The sequence below is a fragment of the Amorphotheca resinae genome (assembly GCF_003019875.1).
Source record: "Amorphotheca resinae ATCC 22711 unplaced genomic scaffold M430scaffold_13, whole genome shotgun sequence".
Taxonomy (NCBI): Eukaryota; Fungi; Ascomycota; class Leotiomycetes; order Helotiales; family Amorphothecaceae; genus Amorphotheca; species Amorphotheca resinae.
The window spans coordinates 288,190-293,423 of NW_020194483.1; positions in this window are offsets into that span (position 1 = coordinate 288,190).

Below are 5,234 nucleotides of genomic sequence, written 5' to 3' on the forward strand. Positions count from 1 at the left end.
GTTTAGCTATATTAGGTAGTTCTATAAGAACTAGGCCTAGTATAGCTACTATATAAGAGCGGCGTACTCTTAAGGTAAAGAGGAGTACCCTTAACTTAATAGTAAGAAGAGATATATTAACTATAGTAGACTATACGTAGTATAAGACTGTTAGTATCCTAAGGCCCTTAAGGTAAAGGAGTAAGTATATACTATATATTAGTAGAGACCTAGACAGTTTAAGGTATTAAAGAACAGCTTTACTAGCTAAGTACTTAGTATTATACTAGTATCCTTATAAGATAGTAACAATAGCTACTAGGTTATAGTACTTAAGAGACTATAGATAGGTAATAACAAGAAGCCTATAGTAAGGACTTTAGTAAGGCGTAGGTACCTCTTTATTAAGGCGCTAGATATAGTAATAGTTTAGAGCTACGACATTATAAAGATGTTAAGCTAAGGAACTAACTAAGGGTCTAGTAACCTCTTTATAATATAAGACTTATAGATCCTAGACTCTTAGTAATAAAATTAATAATAGTATACTAGAATACTATAAGAAGGAACAGCCTTACCTTAATAGTACTTTATAATAGCTATAAAGCTAACGTTATAGTAATCTAAAAGCTATAGTATAATAAATAGACAAAGATAGTCTACTACTTAGTATAAGTAAAGTACTAGTAAGTCTATAAGAGTAAAGGCTATATAGTTATCTACGTTTATAAGTAGTACCTACCTTCTACCTAAGTAGTAGAGACTAGTGTCGACTAGTATTACGTTACTTTATAAGGTATTACTATCTAGTTAATATACTTACTAATTCCTAACTCTCTAGGCTAGACTAGCCTTCTCTAGTAGCTTACTAAGAAGGACCTAAAGGGGCTATAGATTATTATAAGTAACATAAACCTTTACTACTTACTCTAAGATAGAGCTAGTAGGACTACCCTTAAATTAGAGACCCTCTTTTGTCTAGCCTATAAGTAGTAGCTCTTACTATATATACCTTAAGAAGAGCTAACCTAAAAGAGATATAGTAAACAAGACTTAACGATTAATTACGTATAGGCTATAGTAACGCTCTAGTATACCTACTAAAGTAACCTAGAGTATAAGAGATCTAACTACTACGTCTAGCTAATTAAGGTTATTACTTAAGTAAGGGATTACTATAAGAAAGCCGTAAAGGTACTAGGATAAAGCTAGACCCTAATAGACTAAGAGCTAGTAGTAATTAAGGCTAGGAGGCTCTACCTCTTCTCTAAGCTACTAGACATACTTTATAAGGTCGATAAGGCTATTAACTTACTTACCTCTTAGCTTATATATATTATAGACTTATCTACTCTAAAAAAGAAGGTTAGCTAAGGACGTACTAAACCCTAGTAGAGTAGTAAGGTCCTTAAGGCTGTTTAGAAAACGTAGGTAGCGCGCTATTAATATACTACTACCCTAACTAAACTTTACTAGCGCGACCTCTAGTAGGCTAGTACTTACTAACTCTAGACGATCTAAGATATAAAGACTAAGAGCTAGTATAGTACCCTTACTACTACCTTAAAAGACTAATAGAAACTCTAGAGTCTTAAAAGGTAAGCTAGGCTTTATAGCTACGTGTCTCTAGAACTAGCTTTACTCTTTTCTCTTTAGGGTACTAATAAGGAGGTACTAGCTATAAGCTACTATAATAAAGTAATAGTATTAGGCTAGTAGTTCTTTTTAGAATTAGTAGCTAATCTTAGTAACGTTGTTCTAGACCTTTAGGACAAGTAGTACTAGTAGTTTACTATTAATAACGCTATAATAAAGGTAGACATTACTAACGTTCTTTAAAAGACAGGTACTTAAAAGGCGCTAAGACCTAACCTACTACTTACTAGCTTTCTTAAGGTATATAGACGCCCCTTAGCTAAGCTCTTTATAGTAGTAGTAACTATAAGCCTCTAGCTAGGGCACGTCTTAGCATAGTTTAAAGTAGTAAAGGTAGTAGTATTATATAAGCCTAAAAAGACCCTTAAACAATAATAAACCACTAAGGCCTATAAGCTAATATTACTCTTAAGCACGATAGACAAAGTAATTAAGTTAGTAATTAGCCGGTACTTTACTAATACTATAAAGTCGTAAGGGCTCTTTCTAGAAATATAGATAAGAAACCGGCTATAATACTTAACAGACCTTATAGTTAAAATAGTAGTTAACGCTATATATATAGTATAGAGCTATAAGGCTATAGCGTCCCTTCTCTAACTAGACATTAAAGGCGCCTTTAATATAGTAAACTATATATACCTTCTCTATACTCTCTAATACCTAAGGTTCTTTATATAGGCTATATAGTAAGTATATATTATTATTATTATTGTTCTTACTACTTATGCCTACTATATATAAAACCTTTATACTACATAAATCACGTAGTAAAACTGTACTAAAGCTAGGTAAAAACCTATATACTACTACTTACGTTTATACTATTATAGCGCTACTAAGGCGCTAGGTCTTTATTACTACCTTACTAGAACTTAACCTTCTAGCCTAGTAATACTAAACATACTAATAAGATACTAGTAAGGCGCTAGTAAGGCGCTAGCTACTAGCCGGGGCTACTCTCTCTCTTATAACTCTTTTACTAAGTAGTACTTAGCTAGCTAGAACTATAAGAATTAGCTAGTAGACAGTAGCTAATAGATTAGTATATAAGCGCTCTTACCTTTCTTTGTTACTACTATAAAGTTACGGAACGTCTATAGTACTCTTAGGTAAAGTACTTATTATAAGGCCTACTACTATTAATCTAGCTACTAGTAGTTAAGGACTAGGTACGCTACTGTCTCTAAGGCCTTACTATAAGGGCACTAAGAGGTCGCTACCTCTAGTACTTTACACTTAAACAAGAAAGCCTAAAGTCTAACTTTACTAGTATAGATCTGTATTAATAAAGAGCTCTTATACTTATAAAAGAGTAAGTACTTCTTAAGGGCGTCTACTAAGAGGGCAGGTAGCGCGGCTAAGACAGCGCCTTAATAGTATACTAGTAAGCTATCGTATTAAGACTATCGTACTTTCTAGTTCCCTTATAAGGTCTCTTCTAAAGGAGAGTCCTTATACTAGTCTTTTACCTATACGGCTTAGCCTACCTTATACTTAAGTAATGTATAAGGTAGTACTATAGTAGCGTTATAGTAGCGTCTCTAGCGTTATTAAAGACAGGTCGCTACCTTATTATAAATAGACTATATAAGTTCGCCTTTACTTATACGTTCTAAACGTTATTTAAAGTCTACTACTTACTTGTTAAAGTAGAGGTTAAGTAAGGGCGTAGCTATTTTAGACTTAAAGAACTAGACAAGAGTCGCCTAGTACACTCTTATAATAACGTAAAAGTACTATAACTACTTTATAATAAGGTCCTTTACAATCTCCTTAGCTTACTACCTAAAAGGGCAGTACTAGACCCTTACGCTATATACTATAGTACTCTAGATTACCTTTATATAGATCTCTCTTACGTATAGTAGGCTATATCCTTACGCGGACATAGTAAGCCTTATAAGTATAAACTACTAGGTAACAAACTTTTGTTTAATAGCGTTAAAGTAGCCCTTTTATCTAAGCTTCTAATCTATCTAAACTCTTAGAAAGCGCGCCTCTTAGACTAAGGGTATAACCTAGCTATTAAGGTAGATAAGCGTTATTAGTATAGTGTAGACGTAAGTAAAGTAAAAGAGCTTACTCTTTTTAAAGGCAAACTTTATTTCTCTTATACACGACTATTAGCTATATGTCTACTACGCCCTTTTAAGGTACTAGCGTGTCTCTATCGTGTCTTTACTAAAAGCTAAGAGGTTAAGGTCGTTAGTAAACCCTACTATAATAAGGCTTATATAACCTTATAGTAGTGTATATAAGCTAGTAGTATAAAGGAGAAAGAGGATAAGAGAGAAGGGTAAGCCTTATAGTACCTTTATAGTAACCTCTTAAGGCGGCGCTACCTTCTTATTAAAGAAGAGGCTAGCTGTCTAATTAGTAAGAAAGCTATACACTTATTGTACGGCCTATATAAAGAACCTTAGGTATTAAAGAGTATAGAGAAGGCGTATATAGTTTACTATATTAAAGGCGCCTTTAATGTCTAGTTAGAAGAGAGACGCTATAGCCTTATAGCTCTACGCTATATATATAGTGTCGACTACTATTTTAACTATAAGGTCTATTAAGCGTTATAGCCGGTTTCTTATCTATGTTTTTAAGAGAAGCCCTTATAACTTTATAGTGTTAGTAAAGCGCTAGCTAATTACTAACTTAATTACTTTACTTATCGCGCTTAAGAGTAATATTAGCCTATAGGCCCTAGTAGTTTACTACTGTTTAAGGGTCTTTCCGGGCTTACGTAGTACTACTACCTTTACTACTTTAAACTACGCTAAGACGTGCCTTAGCTAGAGGCTTATAGTTACTACTACTATAAAGAGCTTAGCTAAGGGGCGCCTATATACCTTAAGAAAGCCGGTAAGTAGTAGGTTAGGTCTTAGTGCCTTTTAAGTACTTGTCTTTTAGAGAACGTTAGTAATGTCTACCTTTATTATAGTGTCGTTAATAGTAAACCGCTAGTACTACTTGTCCTAGAGGTCTAGAACGACGTTACTAAGATTAGTTACTAATTCCGAAAAGAACTACTAGCCTAATACTATTACTTTATTATAGTAGCTTATAGCTAGTACTTCTTTATTAGTACCCTAAAGAGAAGAGAGTAAGGCCGGTTCTAAGAGTATATAGCTATAAAGCCTAGCCTACCTTTTAAGACTCTAGAGTTTCTATTAGTCTTTTAAGGTAGTAGTAAGGGTACTATACTAGCTCTTAGTCTTTATATCTTAGATCGTCTAGAGTTAGTAGGTATTAGCCTACTAGAGGTCGCGCTAGTAAGGTTTAGTTAGAGTAATAGTATATTAATAGTATACTACCTGTGTTTTCTAGACAGCCTTAAAGACCTTACTACTTTACTAGGGTTTAGTACGCCCTTAGCTAACCTTCTTTCTTAAGGTAGATAAGTCTATAATACGTATAAGCTAAGAGGTAAGTAAGTTAACTACCTTATTAACCTTATAAGGTATATCTAGTAGCTTAGAGAAGAGGTAGAGCCTCCTAGCCTTAATCACTACTAGCTCTTAGTCTATTAGGGTCTAGCTCTACCTTAGCGCCTTTATAGCTCTCTTATAGCGATCCCTTACTTAAGTAGTAACCTTAAT